Raw genomic sequence first — 18,856 nt, 5'->3', positions numbered from 1 at the left:
AGAACCCACTCTTTTTCAGGTACTGGGAATTCATGTTTCTTGAATGAATGTGGAAATAGAAGTTGGGGGTAGGGAGTAGATTCTATATTTAGAGTTGTGATGAATTCACAGATCAATGAAACTATGAAATAATATTTAAGCAGAAAAATTGAGGCACTTATCTGAAATATTTTTAATGTAATTTAACTCATCATAACAGGGCAAGTTCTTCCTTAATATCACTTGGATTGATGGGCCTGCTTCTGAACAGTTTTGACTTTAATCTTATAATCTCTTGACTTAAAGGAAAAATCCAAATTTCTAGCACAACTCAAAGTCCTCAAAAATGTAGGTCCAATTCTTCTTATTGGTTTGATATTTTCTTTAGCCTTGTGAGTCTAATTAGAACTTTCAAATATATCATGCATATTGCAACTCTAAAGCTTTTGCAGAAAGAGAAGGAAAGACATTTTCTTTCCTAAAATGCTCTTTCTTCAGTCTATCCAATATTGTTTCTGAAACCCTGATGGTCTTGCCCTCCCAGATTGATTGATTTTAATTTTTTACTAGGTAAAAGAGGCCATTCTTTGTCTCAAATCTTACCTAATCTTAATCACTGAATGGGTGTTGCCTCAGACAAACTGAGACCTGGGAAAGACTTTAGCTTTAAAAGGTATCCCAGTGAATTAATGAAAAAAAAATCAAATGAAGGTGGCTTAGCTGTACCAGATCTAAAATTATATTATAGAGCAGCAGTTACCAAACTATTTGGTACTGGCTAAGGAATAGATTAGTTGATCAGTGGAATAGATTAGGTTCAAGGGATAAAACAGTCAACAAATATAGCAACCTAGTCTTTGACAAACCCAAAGACCCCAGCTTTTGGGATAAGAACTTACTGTTTGATAAAAATTGCTGGGAAAATTGGAAACTAATATGGCAGAAACTAGGCATTGATCCATACTTAACACATACACCAAGATAAGGTCAAAATGGGTTCATGACTTAGGCATAAAGAATGAAATTATTAATAAATTAGAGGAACACAGGATAGTTTATCTCTCAGACCTGTGGAAGGGGAAGGTCTTTATGACCAAAGAAGAACTAGAGATCATTACTGATCACAAAATAGAAAATTTCGATTATACCAAATTGAAAAGTTTTTGTACAAACAAAACTAATGCAGACAAGATTAGAAGGGAAGCAATAAACTGGGAAAATATTTTTACAGTCAAAGGTATCAGAATAAAGGCCTCATTTCCAAAATATATAGAGAATTAACTCTAATTTATAAAAAATCAAGCCATTCTCCAATTGAAAAATGGTCAAAGGATATGAACAGACAATTCTCAGATGAAGAAATTGAAACTATTTCTAGTCATATGAAAAGATGCTCCAAGTCATTACTAATCAGAGAAATGCAAATTAAGACAACTCTAAGATACCACTACACACCTGTCAGATTGGCTAAGATGACAGGAAAAAATAATGATGATTGTTGGAGGGATGCGGAAAACTGGGACATTGATGCATTGTTGGTGGAGTTGTGAACGAATCCAACCATTTTGGAGAGTAGTTTGGAACTATGCTCAAAAAGTTATCAAACTGTGCATACCCTTTGATCCAGCAGTGTTACTACTGGGATTATATCCCAAAGAGATTATAAAGAAGGAAAGAGACCTGTATGTGCACGAATATTTGTGGCAGCCCTTTTGTAGTGGCTAGAAACTGGAAACTGAATGGATGTCCATCAGTTGGAGAATGGCTGAATAAATTGTGGTATATGAATATTATGGAATATTATTGTTCTGTAAGAAATGACCAACAGGATGATTTCAGAAAGGCCTGGAGAGACTTACAGAACTGATGCTGAGTGAAATGAGCAGGACCAGGAGATCATTATATACCTCAACAACAATACTATATGATGACCAGTTCTGATGGACCAGGCCATCCTCAGCAACAAGATCAACCAAATCATTTCCAATGGAACAGTAAAGAACTGAACCAGCTACGCCCAGAGAAAGAACTCTGGGAGATGACTAAAAACCATTACATTGAATTCCCAATCCCTATATTTATGCCCACCTGCATTTTTGATTTCCTTCACAAGCTAATTGTACAATATTTCAAGTCTGATTCTTTTTGTACAGCAAAATAACATTTTGGTCATGTATACTTATTGTGTATCTAATTTATATTTTAATGTATTTAACATCTACTGGTCATCCTGCCATCTGGGGAAGGGTGAGAGGTAAGAGGTGAAAAATTGGAACAAGAGGTTTGGCAATTGTTAATGCTGTAAAGTTACCCATGCATATAACCTGTAAATAAAAGGCTATTAAATAAAAAAATAAAAAAAAAAAAAAAAAAGAGAGAATCCCTGAAAAAAAAATAAATAAAAATAAATAAATAAATAAAAAATAAAAGGTATCCCAGTGCATTTTCAGTTGTCCTGAATATACATTTTGCCACTGAACTCAGGTGGCTCTGGAGGATAATGTGAGGCTGGTAACTTTGCAGAGCCTCCCTCACTTATTCACTTGCATCTCATGGCATCACCTCCCTGATGTCTTGATCCTTTTTGAGAACGAAAGACAAACAACAAACAGCAATTTCTAGTTATAATTCAAAGTCTAATTTGATTCTCATTAAAAAGAACATAGAGCTGTTATGAAGCAATGAGGAATAATAATAATAAAAATAGCATGTAACAACCCTGAGGGATAAGTGCTATTATTATCTCCATTTTACAGATGAGAAAACTGAAGCTAAAAGAGAGTAAATCAATAGTCAGGGTGACCTGGATAATAACTGTCTAAAGACAGATTTGAACTCGGATCTTCTTGACTTCAAGTTCAGGGTTTTCCCCTACCATATCATCAGGACAAGTCAGTCTTACTGGCCACATGCACACAATAAAAGCAAAAAAGCCATAGAGAAGGTAAAACTTGATCCCTGAAGCTTAGCTTTGTCTTGTTACCCCGGGCCCTCTCCTATTACTGATCAGAAAAATAAAGAGGTAGGAGTTGAAGTATTAAAATACTTAAGGACACCCAACTACAAGTGTTGTGCCACAGTTCTCTTTTAATGTCCTGACCCAGTTTCCCTAATTATCCTACTCAGTTACTCTACCTCCAGTGGTTACCTACCAATGGTTATAACCATTCCGTCTTAATGTTAGGATAAAGGTCTTATATCTTAGACCTTAGGCTATAATCATTCCCTTTTAATGTTTGATGGGATAAAGGTCTTTATCCATTTTAGACATCATTAGAATATCAGGAGCCTATCCAGTACCTCCCATTATGCCATCCAGGTACCTCCCCCATTATGTCATTGTTCTTGTTACCCTATAAAAGAATCTTGTATCTGACATTCACTGCTGGATTCTTGGAGAAGATGCCCTGGGACCAAACCATGGATCCATTTGGTCCCAGTATATCTCTCCGTTAAATAAATTATTAAATTGTTCTCTAATCTCTATCTTGCTCAGTTTCTCCAGCATTACACAAAAACCCTGGCAATTTCTTTTGAGGGTAGTTTAAAGGAGAGATACTGACTGGTTTTAGTCTAGTCAATCTCCAAGATTAAAATAGAGAAGCATAAAGAATGTGCACTCTAGTGTGAGTGTGAGTGTGTGTGTGTGTGTGTGTGTGTGTGTGTGTGTGTGTATCTATACTTAAATATATCCATGATTAACTATGGTCTGCTTGGAGGAGGTGGGGTGGGAAGGAAAAGGGGAAAAAAGGAATAAAGTTAAAACGTGTACAGCAGAGAAAAAAAGAAAACCTATTAGGAAGCAAAGAAAAGATGGACAGTCATGAACACAATGTTTTCTATTATTATTTATATTTTCTTGAAAAGGAAATTTATTGTTACATATTTTGAATCCTCCTTGATTCTGCTGGACACATGACAATTTTGTTCTTTTAAAGTATTTTTCCTTTTTCTATTTTTCTTATTTTGCATTTAGATTTTAAATAAATACATTAATTTTTTTAAAGTGACCAAAAAAAACCCAGTTCAGAAATAAAAAAGAATGCTCATTTTTGAGTGTGAAGTAAAGAGGAAGTATGGTTCAAAAAATATATTGTTAAGGACCATGCCTAAGTACATTGTAAGGGACTGGTCAATTCTCCGAGAGGCTCCTCAGCTATGAACATCTGAAGGAGCTGCAAAGCAGCCTTTACTGACACAGGTGTTGTTTGGACTGGGAAAATAAATTGGAGGCAGAGGGAAGAAGAGAGAGGCAAGGGCCTCTCAGTGGGGAGGTCAGAGAACAGCAACTGCCTCTCAGTCTCCTTGAATCACCATCATCCTCTCACAAGAAGAGAAGAAAACGTCTGTAAAGCAAAGTTCCCAACATATTGTGTTCCCAACAATATATTAAGCCTGAGGACACTATTTACCTAAGAGTAGAAAGAACTTGACACTGAGTATAAAGAATCTCTCACTAAAGATGAAAAGTCTTTCTAATTTAAATCTGGTTTCAGACACATACCAGTTGTGTGATTCTAGATAAGTCGCTTAATCTTGTTTCACTCAGTTCCTCATCTATAAAATAAGCAGAAGTAGTCAGTTTCCAGTATCTTTGCCAAGTAAACCCCAAAAATCAGACATGATTGAAAATAACTGACCTACAACAAAAAGTATGTAGCTGAGGTGAGATGAATAAGTAATGGGAATTTACTGGGAATTGGCAATGGGAATTTAAATGGGCAATGGGAAATTAAAAAGTTGAAGGATTGAGAGACTAGGGTATTTGAGGTAATATCCGAAGACAGGAGTTGGAAAGGATTGTGAGCCAGACACAGTTCATTGGGTAAAGAAGGGGAGTGTACACTTCTATGTGTTTTCCTCCATACATAACCATACTTTTTACTGATGGTGTATTTGTGGGAAACTATGTCTTAGGTCTATGGGGAAAATATTTTATTTACCATTCTTTCTATACTATTTCATTAAACATCTTTGCTTTGAACTAATTGAATCCTCCTGCAACTAGAAAAGATAAACACATCATAAGTGAGGGCATGTGATATATAATTATCAATAGATTTCAAATTTCTTTGGGATTATTAGGAGATTGGGAAAGATTAATTGTTGGTTTGAGCATATGGCATTTACCAGCCCATCTTTGGAAGGCACCAGAGAAATGACTAAAATGGAATTGAATTGGAACAAAATCTAGGAGGGGTTAAAATTGTGAAAGGGTCTGTGAGTCTAGGATGATCAGTGAGAATGATGCTGTCCCCTTTTGATCTGTAAAATTAAATCTCTGAAATTCTGTCCCCTTTGATTCCTGGCCTCCCAAATTCTAGAGTCTATGAAAGAGAGCATATCCTTCTGACTGGTGTTTTTAAGGCAAATTACACACCCCACCCCACCCTACCCATATGTAGCAAAGAGTGGGGGGTGAGGGGAAAGGAGGGGAGAAACTTCATTCAGAAAGCCTTAAAAGTGATTTCCATTCAATTGGAGATCTGGGCCTGATATTGATAAACATCTAGGCCTGGGGGCATTGGCTTTCTTTTCAATCTGAAACCTGAGCCTCAGATTTCTATAAAGGATATTTCTAAACTCCTGATCCTTGTAGAAGTCTCGAGTAAGGCATAGCTGCCGGCCAGGACTCCTGTCTGCTGTGAAGACATTCTCTTCTCAGTACTAAACTCCATTTCCCTAATAAGAATTGGAAGTCAGTCTTCCTAGCAAAGCTGACTTCTCATCCAACAATAAATTTCCCTTTTGCCATTCAATATCGGTTCATGAATTCTTTCATGAAGGATCTGCACTGACCAGGAGGGCATTTCCACACCTCAGCTCTTTGCATTGCCACTAACCTCATCAATAGGATCTTAGACAAGATTAGGGAAGAAGACAGTAGAAGAACCTTGGCTCTTAAATTCTTAAAAGTTAAATAATGCTCTCCCTTTATATATACATATAAATATGAACATGATCTCCTCCTCCTAATCGTAGCAACTTGATGAAGTTAAATCTGGGTATAAAAATTGATATTGAATTTTCTTAATCCATACTATTTTAAATTGGGAGAATAGAGAAAGGACAATGATTGGGTGGCAATTTGGGGTCTTGAAGTTGCTTCTTCTTGAGGCAAGAGAAAAAGTTCCCTGGGTTGAGGAGAAACAGCAGCTTGGGGGATTTCTGAGCACTTTATAATAACAAAAAATCATAAACCACACAAAAATGTGCTTAATAATATGTGAGTAAATATGAGTTCTTCGAACTGAGAAGCATCCTGATTTGAGTCACTGAGTCAGGACCTTCTCTGTCCCCAGGTGCCCTTACTCATCTTTACGTAATGAGCCCTGTGCCTTCTGGGATCCTATGGGGTGACAGCCTCTTCCTGGAGCTAGCTGTTCCCCAGCTTCTGGCTAGAAGGGGCCCGGTATTCATCTCCATACCTGAGGAGCCAAGGAGTGGAAAGGAGTCTCTTGTAGGAGCCACAGTAGTGAACAATGAGTACATTTAGGCTGGTCCCTGGGAGGGGGCCAGTTCCTCTGCACAGACTCCACACTGCTCCCTGCCCCCTCACTCCAACCACATTGCTCAGGACTCCCGCAAAGCACTTCCCCCCTCCTTCTGAGGCTCTGGCTCCTCTCGCCAAAAGGGCCTCCTCAGATGACCTCTGAACCAAGGAATTGAAGTGTTCCATTCTAAAATTCCAGCAATCAGGGAAAAGCTCACCAGGCAGGCAGCCCTGGCCTCTTCTTTTAACTACTCCACATTCCCTCCTTTTCTGACTCAGGAATTTCAACAGGAGTCTGGGGTCATGTGGAAGGAGCAGAAAGAGATGCAGGCTTATTGAACCCACAGTACGGGAGTACCCCAGATACTACCCAGATACTATCCTGGGGTTTGGGGGGTAAAGGCAGGATGCAAATAGATGAAGTTATTAAAACAGTGGCTTCCTGGAAAAGAGTTGAAGTTGAATGTTTGAAGTCAGGGAAGAAATACTGGGTTAGGGCTAAGTTGTCCTTTGTTTCCTGACAGAGTTATGGGACATTACCAGCAATCCAAGTCAGTGAGTCTAAGGCAGCTGAATCGGAATTTCTGCTGGAGAAAGGGAATAAGGAGGATTGATACTATTCTGAACTATGATTAAGGAGCCCTGAGAACGGGACTTTCTAACAGAGGCTTCCTAACATTTTCATTTTTCTCTCTTTTTCATTCTCCTTTCCTAAACACTACCCCAAACACCACCACCAGAAGGAACCACAGAAATTGTAATGGGAAAATAAGTGTAATGGGTTTAATCAAGAGATCTCCTTGATCAGTTCCTTAGAGGACATTCCTTGGAGCATGCATAAGGATAGCTAGCTTCTGCTGAGGCATCTGCTCCGGCTCAGCAGGGAAGGACTGGCTCCTTGGGACGCCATAGCTATTTATTGGTCCCTTGTACCTCTTGATGTAGGACTAGGTAATTAGGGCTGAGCATCTGCTCTGGCTACTTCCAGTGACACATATGTTCTCTTTCTTGCTGAAGGTCATGTTTGACCAGGGACTTCTGGACCCTTGATCCCTGTAAAAGGGTGGAATGTGGAGTCTATAACAAAGAGGATTATCCATGTCCCAGTATGTAAGACACACAGCCTCAGGAGTGAAGTATATTCCTCTTCCAACCAAGAAACCCTAATTCTGGAATTACGTGGACCAGATTCCTGTCCTGGAAAACCTGGCTCCCAAAGTGAGGCTCCTCTCAAACTTTCTTATTCATTATACCTCAACCTCAAGTTTGGCTCATGGCAGATAGTTTACACAATGGGTATTGACAGAGCCTCTTTTAAGCATAGAACAGCTATTTATTTCCTCCAAAACAAAGAAATACTTGAAGCACAAAAAAAATTAACTCATCACTCCTTTATACTCTCTTAGGAATAAGGCCTTTTAAAGAGATTTATGGAACTATTGTTGTGCCACAGTTCTCTTTTAATATCCTGACCCAGTTTCCCTAATTGTCTTATTCAGTTACTCTGCCTCAGGTTATAACCATTCCCTCTTAATGTTAGGATAAAGGTCTTATATCTTAGACCTTGGGCTATAATCATTCCTTCTTACTGTTTAATGGGATAAAGGTCTTTATCCATTTTAGATATCATTAGAGTATCAGGAGCCTCTCCAATACCTCCCATTATGTCATCCTAGGTGCTTCCCCCCATTAGGTCATCCCCATCCAGGTGCCTCCCCCTCATTATATCATTGTTCTTGTTACCCTATAAAAGAATCTTGTATCTGACATTCCCTGCTGGATTCTTGGAGACTATGATAGTCTCATTCAGCCCTGGGACCAAACCATGGCTCCATTTGGTCCCAGTAAATCTCTCCATTAAATAAATTATTAAATTGTTCTGTAATCTCTACCTCAGTTTCTCCGGTATTACACTATTAAATAGGCATCTTACTTCCATATTGCCTCTGCACTGTTCAAGTAATTCATTTGAAGTTGTCTTTTGGTTTGCCAAGGCATGGCACATCCTCCTGCTAGAAAACAATACAGTTGTAGGAAGCACCTCTAATTAGCACCAAGAAACTCCTAACCTCTTGATTTCATGAGGAAATCACAAGCCCAGAAACAGCAATCTCAAAATCACTGTTCAATCACTAGTGCTGAGGGAAAGAAACATAGAGCGAAAGGGGCAGCCAAGGACTGGTCAGTCTCAGGTTTGCTAAGCCACTTATATATGTGGGGAAGAGGGAAGGACAAGACAAGAAAGAACAATTCTTTCCCCCACTTGAGTGGAAAGTCAGAGAGAGAGGCTTCCTGGATTCCAAGTGACCTTGAAAGAGGAAGAGAAGGTGGTCTCTCCCCTCAGGCAGGTCAGTTCTCTTTGGGACAGCCCCCTTCAGCCTGTCCTCTGCCTATCTCCCACTCTCCTATGGACTCAGGGAGTCTCTGCTTATGCAGGCTTCTGAGCAAGAGGCCAGAGCATGAGTTATAAGTGGTCAGAGCACATAACCTGAAATTTCTTTTATCATAAGGGCCAAAAAGAGAATAGGTGGCACTTCCCAAAGTGCCTATCAAGAGAGATCAGTAAGGAGTTTCTGGGCCATCACAAACAAGTTCTTTAGTACCGAATCATTTTCTTTGTCTTTCCTGAACTGGCCTGACCCATTCATGTGTCTGCATGTTACAAGAGATGACTCTCTTGTCTAGCACATCCAAAGTACCTGATTATGTCCATAACACAAATATATTCGGTCCTGGATAATGTCAAGAGTCTTATTCCTCTCAGCAGTGAAGACAATGCTAGAACTCTGGGCAGTCAGAGGCAAATTCAAGATGGGATAACTATCTCCACAAGTCACTTCCAGAACCAGAACCTACTAACTGTACATGGTGGTGGTGGGGATACCTATATAGAAAAGGAAAATGTATAATAGGAACCAGTGTGCAGATTTACTCCCCCATATAGACAAAGCTGGGGAGTCTGATTCTGGAAGGGTATGATGACAAGTAATTGAAGCGCTTTAGAGAGATATAAAGTCTATATATTATGTAATTGTTCTTCAAGCCATGTGATGAAGAGGAGCTTCTTCAAGTATGATGCCATACTCTAGGCTCAGGCTCTTGGAAGGAGAGCTGTCAGGCTCTCTCTCATTTGGTGCCAACTAAGCTAAGCATGCATAGTCCTGTTTATATCTCAATGTATATTCTTTTTGCTTATACTTGTATTCCTAGCATATTTTCTAGTAAGTGTTTAATATATGCTTGTTGACTAGTGAGATAATAATTCCATCATTGTACTGACTCCTTTTTGGAGTCAGCGGCTCTATTTAATCTTTCTGGATTGTTCAATATGTGCCAGATTGATTACCTGAATGTGCATCTAGGTGATATGATAGACAGAATGCTGCTGACTCAAGCCAGGAAGAAATGAGTATAAATCCAACCTCAGAATTTTCTGTCACTTCTGTTTGCTGCATTTTCCTCAATAGTAAAATGGGAATAATAGTATCTCCCTTCCCTATTATGAAGATCAAATGAGATATTTGTAATCATCACAGTGCCTGGAACATAGTAGGTGCTTAATGAATGCTTATTTACTTCTTTTTGAAAATGCACATAAGTCAGCCAATGGCTTGGATTTGAAGAAACAAAAGGAGTTGAGCACCTACTCACCAAGCACCTCAAGCTAGAGAATTCATAGTCATTTTTTATATGGCAATAAAGGGGTTAAAATCATCTGAGCCTACGTGTGCAAGTTCATGTTCTAGGAGTGTGTGGAGGGATGTAGGGGCAAGAATAATGGCATGGATATCCAAAATCCACTTCTTTCTGGTCTGGTTTTGAAATGAAGAGAGCTATTATACAAATATATATACACAGACACATATTCTAATGTCAAATAACCTAGGACCTGGTTAGTCAAGAGGCAGGCTGCAGATAATTCCTGAACAATGGAGAGGGAAGAGTGGACTGTCCTCGTGTTTCACTATTTGTGTGTGTGTATGTGTGTGTGTGTGTGTGTGTTTCTTTTAGCCTATGTGAGCCATCTTTTCAATCCATATTGACTCCCTCCACCCATTATATCCCTAACTGACATGTTGGCAATTACATCTTTCATGTGATTGATGGACCTGGCTGTTTGCCCAACTCAAGGCTATATGTCTCCCCTACTGCACCAGCATCTTCCTGCCTTGCCTAGGTCTGGCTCCTGTTGCCCTTGGCCAGGGCTTGTTTAACTGAGTGGCTCCTGTCTGGGAGGTTGGGAGCTCAGGATACAGGGAGACACTTGTCCTTAGTTGCTATTTTTTCACCGGAGGAGCCAAACCCACAGTGATGGGCCCACTGGCCTGGCTATGTTCCCCTTTCCTTCATTTCCAGTCATATACATGTACAGACTCTCCCTTTCCCAATGGGTCTGTTAACAATCTATGGACACATGGCTGGAATTTCTAGTTACCTACTAAGGGTGTGTGTGTGTAGGGGGGGTCTCCGGTACCGAGAGTTTTCCCTGAGTGAGAGAGACAGTGTGGCTTAATAAAAAGAGCACTAGATGATTGGGAATTAGATTTGTGCTCCAATTCAAGTTTTGTTATTATCTCTCTGAACTTAGATGGTCATAGCCTCTCCAATACTCAGTTTCTCCAACTACAAAATGAGGGACTTGAATTTTCCATCTCTAACTCCGATGATATGATAGTAGGGGTGTAGGCCCACAGTGGTTGATGGAGGGATAGAGAGAGGCAGAAATTCTGACTTTTATGCTTCATGTAACACTGCTTTTCAAGATTCCTGGCTCCATCAGAGAGAAGTGAGAAGAACAAAGTAAATGTAATTTATTTCCTAGTTTCACTCTAAAAACGTATTAAACTCAACACTAAAACAATCAGTTATCAGTCTACTTATAAAAGAAAATTAAAAGCAAAAGATCCAATCCAAGCCTGTGGAAACCTCTCTTAGGCCAGCCCTTCTCCATTCACTATATTCACTGCCTCAGTGTTGAGGACCATGCCTAAGTATGAAGGAGCAGGTCAATTCTCCAAAAGCCCTCACAGCTGTGAATCCTCACATACTTTAAGGAATTGTAAATTAGTCTTTACTGACACAAATGTTGCTTGTGATTTGGGAATGAAATAAATTGGAGGCCAGAGGAGAGAGGTCAGAGAATGCAACTGCTTCTCAGTCTCCTTGTATTATTATCATCCAGAATTAGGTCCCTCCTGTAACAGCTCCAGTTTTTAGGCCTCTTTTTATAGAGGCTGCTCTGATTCCTGAGGATACCATCTTTCTGGGTTTAGGTGGGAAAATCAGAGAAGGGGGTTGGCAAACTGGTTACTCTGATATCAAGACTTTAAAAGTTTTAAGGTGGAAATGGACTGAAGGATGGGAATTTTCAAATATGAAGAATCTGCATTGGAAAAGAACAGATTGCTTCTTCAGCCTCCCTTGTCCTCCAAATTCATAGTTCCCAGTATTAGAAGTAAATGCCACCTCAGGCCTCCAGTCTGGAGAAAGGGATTGAAGGAGGGGGATTCGGAGTAGTGCATTAACTAGTCCCCAGTACAGTTAGGGGCCCGGGCATTAAAAGGTGGATTTGAAGGGAACAGCTGTCCCAGCTAAGGGACAAGGTGAGCCACAAGGAGCCCTCCCGATCTCCAAACCTCCAATTCTGGTCAGCCCCAGCTCCAGCCCCCACTGTGCTATTTGATGATGGAAAGGCTCCAGACACTGAGGCCACCCCAGAAGGGAGCTGTACAAAACCACTCTGTGTGCTAGGAGGGGTGGGGCTTGTGAGAGGCTTGGGCTCAGGCAAAGAGGCTCCTCCTCCCCTGACTCCCCTGCTTACCCATACCCCAAACAGGTCCCAAGGCATGAATGGTGCCCAGGCTAAAGGCAGAGTACAGAGAGGGGGCTTGGTATTGGGATGGGGAGAAAGTACTGTGGGTCCTGAGGTGGACAGAGGGAAAGGGGGGGGGGGGGGGGGGGGGAACTGAAAGGAGGGAACTGGCTGAATGGAAATGGAGTGGCTGGTTCTATTTTGAAAGAAGAGCTCAAAGAGACACTTCAACTTCCCAGGCCAAAAAGATGACGGTCTCTACTAAGCTGAAGCTCCTAGAGGAAGAGATAGGCCTCCATTTGCTCAGCGGTATCCCTGACATCCAACCACAATGAAGCCTGTTGTTTCAACTCTTGCCATAGACTCAACAAGCAGAGAACTCCCCAGGGGTTCTCCCCATCACGGACCAACCTATTCCCAGGCTTAGGAGGTCCTGCCCATAGTCCCCACCCCAACCCAGCGGGTGTGTGAAGTTTCAATTAGATTAGGAAAGATCTTGGCTTTGAGATAGAGGAGCAAACAGTCCTATTTCCAGGGAAAGATTAGAGGGGCAGGCGGAGAGAACCAACGGAAAACAATTAGGAGTAATTACCATCAAAAGGGGCCCCTGAGGAGGGAAGTGGGGCTGGGGGGAGGAGGGAAGCCAGTATGAATCAAAGCAGGCTTTAACAGGGAGTGAGCGGGGAATGAATAAATTGGGGTTGAGAAGGGAAAGGTAGGAAAGTGGGGATGTGAAGCCTAAAGGGAGAGAATTCCCTTTGGTGGGAGGGGGGAGTGCATGAGGTCCGAAGCCTCCTTTCCTCCACTGTTCCTCAGGAGAAGCTCTGACCTTATTACTGAGCGAAGTATCCTGGCAGAAGATGGTGTTCTGTACGCTGGAGTTGGGGCAGGGGCATACATTCCTGAGATTCCCAAACCCTCTGAGTACAATGAAAGAAACTGCACCTTGAGAGAATACAGAATAATGACAGGAAGATCACAGAGCTAAATAACCCATAGAAAAATGTTTACTATCAAGTAAGGTTCCAGCGGCCCCCTTTTCCCCCCTTCAACAGAGCCATCTCTGTGGTCGTCTTGTAATGCTAGAGAAATTGAGGCAGGATAGAGATTAAAGTTATAATTTATTGGAGAGTTTAATTAATTGACTGGATCGGACTCTCATCTCCAAGTATCCAGTATTAAATGTGGGATTCAAAGATTCTTTAATAGGGTTTTGATGATCAACAAAAACAATGACAGAATGAGGAAGGCATCAGACATTATGATGATGTCTAAGATGGATCTTTATCCTTATCAAACATCCAGATGATTAAGAGGGAAGGGTGGTGGTGTAACCTGGGGACTGGAGCTTAGGAATTGAGGTAGAACAATTCAAGGAACTGTGTCATAACAGTCTGATGCCCCTCCACTTTGAAGTCACTCTTCCCTCTAGGGTGGATGGACTCTTAGCAAGGGAGTCTAACCTTTTTTTTTATCATGAGTCACTTTAGCAGTCTAACAAAGCCTAAGGACCCCTTCTCAGAATATTCTAAACTATACAAAATAAATAAGATTACAAAAAAAATTATACAAGTTATTCTTTTTTTTTTTAAATTTATAAACCTCAGATTAAGAATTCTTGCTCTGTAGTTATTCTCTTAAAGTAGGTAGAAGTCAGCTATACAATTAATAGCTAGAAGCAGTGCTCCTGGATATCTTGTGACTAGGGAAGTCTGGAAACAATGGGCAGAGATACTAAAGGTTCCACTAACCCCCAACTCTTGTCAGTCTTCATTATGTCTCCAATAAGTAATCATCCAGCCTCCATTGGAAAACCTGGAATAACAGGGAATTCATAATGCATTCTAGGGCAGCCAAGGAAGGTTCTAATTATCAAAGGTCAATAGATATGAGAGGGATTTAAGAAATCTTAAAGAAAAATTTAGCCAGTGATGTGGGGACATAGAGTAGGGAGGAGTCACAACAAACACAAGTAAGGTTTCAAGAAATGCAGAATAACTAGCATTGAATTTAATCAAGGGCAGAAATCTTTTATTTTTTGTTTTTAAATTTTTGAGTCCAGAACAGAGCTAGGCACATACGGAGTGAGTGCCCAGAGTGATCTGACTGATGATTGAGGAATAATAAGCCTATGTGCATGAAGAGTTCCTCCCAGTTTGGTTTTAGAATCAGGTTTTCTCCAGAAAAGATAGGAAGCAATGAATGAGGCAGAAAACTTGATGAGGGAGCTGTAGGCCTGCCTTTCCCTTATAAGGCTCATAGGCATACATGAGGACTACCCCATCTCCAGCAAACACATCAAGTGGCCATCATATTTGTTTTAAACTTAGTCAAAAGGATCTAGATTTGAGTTTGGCTCAGATACTTGTGTATAAGCCATTTAGCCTCTTTCAGATTGCTTCCTAATATGTAAAATGGAGAGGTTTAAATTCTCTATAACTCTTAGGTTCCTTCTTGCACTAACATTCTCTGAAACCTTTAGAAAGAAATGGAAAAAGAAACCCCTGCTTACCCTAAACGAATTCAAATTACCATGATCATCTAGTTTCTTCATCAAAAGTTCTCAAGTATGCCTTGGAGGACCACCCTTTCCTCCCTCTTAAAAGGGATCTGAGTGGTCAAAACTACTTTCATAATAATACTAAGATGTTTTAATTTCTGATATGATAAATACTGATAGCTATGACTGACATAAAAGCTTTTTGGAGGCAGTGTCCTAAATTTTTAAGAGTGTAAAGGGCCACTGAGACCAGAAAGTTTGAGAATGATTGCTTTAAACTATATCCCAGAGTTCTGAAGGAACTGGCTAATGTGAGCCACTGCTGATAATCTCTGGAAAACCACAGCAAATAAGAAATGTGTCACAGGATTTTTTAAAAAAGAAGTCTCAATTATGAGGTCAATGAACTTAACTGATTCCTGATTTTTATCAGGAATATAAAAAAATTTTTTATAATTTTTTATAAAAGTATGTCCTTAAGAAAGATGATAAATGAGCATTTGGAAAAGGAAACAATGGTTGGTCACTAAATATCAGCATAGGTTTAAGAAGTCATAATACTAACTCACTTTTTTTTTTTTGGATAGGATTTCTCACCTGACAGGGAAATGTCATCAAAATTGTATTTCTGTATTTTAGTAAAACTACTTATATCCTGGTAGAGAAAATGGAGGGCTATGGAATGGATGGATTGTACAGTAGGGAAATATAGGAGTAACTGAATGATTCTGAGGGGGTGAACTTTGTAAAATTATGTAAAATCACAGAAACCATGTCCCCTTTGATCTATACCTCCAAATGGTCTCACATCCTTTCAGAGTATGATAAGCTATGCCATTAAAGAGCAAATCAAGCTCCTATTGATCTTGTAGGGAAGCCACAATCCCAGGCAAGATTTTATATTCATTGAGAATTATCAAACTTCCCCTAGAATTACACATAAAATGGATCATCAAAAAGTGATTCTTTGCAGATCTCCCTTTCCATTAAGAAATATATGTCCACTAAGAGAATGCCTTTTTTTTTAAATAAAGCCTCCTCTTTGCCATAGCTTTTGGGAATTAGCGAATTCTTTTGCTTCCAACTTGTGAACTCGCTGTCTTGGAGCAACAGGTACCTCACTCATTCATTACCACACCTCATCAATTCCAGATAAACTTCAACCTGGAAGGAGGTTTCTAATGAAGTGCCTCAGAGATCTGCACTTGGGTCTTGTTCTTTTAAATATTTATCAGTATCTTCCATAAGTGGCATGATCATCAGATTTGCTGATGACACAAAGTTAAGAGGACTAATAACATGTTAGATGGTAAAGTCAAGTTCCAAAAGGATTCTTATGGTCTAAAAAAAAGTGAAATGAGCCTAAAAGATGGAATTTAATAGATATTTGTAAGATTCTCACTTAAATTTAGAAAATCAATTATCCAGATATAGAATAGGGTAGAGAAGACTAGATTACAGTTGATATTAAATTTAAAAGATCTAAAAACCTTAGTGAACTGCAAACTCAATCAAAGGGAGTATGGTATAGAAAAATAGGCGACATGGTACTGATGAGATTAAATTCAGGGAACCAAAATGATGAGATTAGGGTTCCTGGTGATCAGGAATGATGAGGTTAGTGGCAGGTTCGGGGTTCAGAGAACCAAGTGAAGAGATTTGGCTCCCCTAAATCCCCTTTAGGATTCAGCTCAAGGTAGGAAGTTGTAGGAACCCCTTATGGTGGTACAGAGGTCCTTCCAAAAGGAATTTACAAACAAAAAGCTAGACTGATAAAAAGAAGTTTATTATTGGCAATGGGAAGTCAGCCTTTGCTATGAATGAATAGAAAGGCTGAATTCCTTAGTGGCAAGATCCTGACAGAGAGATATGAAGGGAATTGTTAGGGAAATAGGTGAGGGAGATGAAGAAAGGGTAACGCTTAAAGAGAATATTATTTCAGCAGGCAGAGGTTTCCTTGGCATAGCATGGCATGGCATGAGGACTGAGCCCCAAGTAGGCTCTTTTTATTTACAAGCTGGGAGCAGTTCTTGATGGGACTGGGTACAACTTGAGCTGAATGGTGTCTCTTCAATTCAATAGGGTTGGAATCTCCAGATCCCTAACTCCACCTAGTCAACAAAATGAAGCTGTTTGTCCTGAGGCCAGAGGCCAGAATTCAAGGAGACTTTCTCCTTCAAGGAGTTTCTCAAATGTTTTACCTCATGGCTCACTCCCTAAGTCAGAGAGAGAGAGAGTTTTTGGGCTCCCCTGGTCAATACTGTTGAAAGTAATTTGGAGTAAAGAGACCTGGTCTTGTTGATCAGTTATATTAACCAGCTGTGACACTGGACAAATCACTGCCTCCTGAGCCCGTTTCCCATCCATAAAATGAATGATGGACTAGCTGAGCTCCTCAGACCTAAATCTATAATTCAATGAAGAATGAAAGGTGTCTTCCCCACCTCCCACCCCGAAAAAAATTAAGCAAACTTTGGTTACTTAGTCTCCAGAAAAAAAGCAAGTAATATAGTCCTGTGGTACTCTGCTCTAGTCAGTAACATATGGTGCATTTTATTAAGTTCTGGGTGTCATATTTTTGAAAGGGCATTGACAAACTGGAGAGAGTCCACAGGAAAATTCTCAAAACCAAGTCTCATGAAAATTAATGGAACTTGGAATGTTTATCCTGGAAAAAAATTTGGGATCCAGGATAGATATGTGAAATATTTGAAGGAGATGCCATGTAAAAGATATTGCTCATTTCTGTTTAGTCCTAAAGGGTAAAAGTAATTGGGTTCTATGGAGTGAAAGACTAACACTTGGGTTCTTCTAGAAGGGAAGATCTTAGGAAGTAATGAGTTTTCAAGTAGGGAGAGGATGTTAGGTTGGTAGGTATCCATTACACAAAAAGGCTGAGCTAGATAGTTCCTGGGACAGATTATTGAACAAGTATCTTGTTATCCAAAGACGACGGGGTCATCAGGTCAGATGTAGTGACAGCAACAGCCAAGGACAGGTGATGAACAACTTGAGAGAAGAGAGGGAGCCAAGGAAAGTAGGAAAAGAGGTGATTTCTGAAATCAGGCTTATAGATTTAGAGCTGGGACTTTTTAGAAGTCATTTAATCCAACACCATCAATTTTACTGAAATTTGAATCCCAGAGGTAGGGATTTAATGTAACAGTTAGAAATACCTTTCCTACCACACCACAAAACTGAGAGTGAAAGAAGTTACTTAAAACTTCTTTACTCCCTGCCCCACCCCATTGCCTGACAAATCTTAACTGTGTTCAAGAAAAAGAATGCTAAAATCAGAAAACAATCTAGATCTTACACAGATGAGCATCAATTCTATAAACATTAAACACACTTTTAAAAATGGCTTTAGCTTTTAATTTTCTTTTTTGATTTGAAAGGTTTATGAAGGAAACATCATAGTGTTTTAGGGGGCATTTCAGAGGAGTAAGGAGTCAAAAAGGGAATCAGAATCCAATAAACTAACAAGGATAGGTAGGAAAATCCCAGTAGCCATTGGTATCTGGTTTCAAAAGGTCTCATATATAGGGTTTACATACAGGTCTGGTTTTAAAAGTGCCAGTGCTCTATTCATTTAAATGTAATTTGAGTTCCAATTCCTAAATCCAGGTATGTGAAATTAAATGTATGAATGAGCTGCATTCAGAACATTGGTGCAGGGCCAGGCTCAGAGTAATACAGATGAAACTATTGGACCAAATACTGATGTCCAACTGGATCAGGAGACAGAGAAAAATAGGGAGTCAGAGATAGAACAGACAAGAGGCAAGGAGATAAGAGAAAGACAGACACATCACCACTGGGCTTTAGTTAGTAGAAGTCCCACGGCCTTAGCCCGGATCTGAGCATTGAAGGAATATTCTAAAGAAGGAGATAGTCCTCAGTATTAGGAGCCATTTCAGTGTAAGGAATTATCCCAATGTGAAAGACAAAATTTGTAGAAATATTCATAGAAAACAAATGTTTGAGAGAGATATGCAGAGTTGTGGCTGAAGTCTTCTCTGGATAATGCCTAACTCCTACAGATGGGATATCATTTACGCTGATAGGATAT

Source organism: Sarcophilus harrisii, chromosome 5 (genome assembly GCF_902635505.1).
Source record: "Sarcophilus harrisii chromosome 5, mSarHar1.11, whole genome shotgun sequence".
Taxonomy (NCBI): domain Eukaryota; kingdom Metazoa; phylum Chordata; class Mammalia; order Dasyuromorphia; family Dasyuridae; genus Sarcophilus; species Sarcophilus harrisii.
This window is presented reverse-complemented; position numbering follows the sequence as displayed.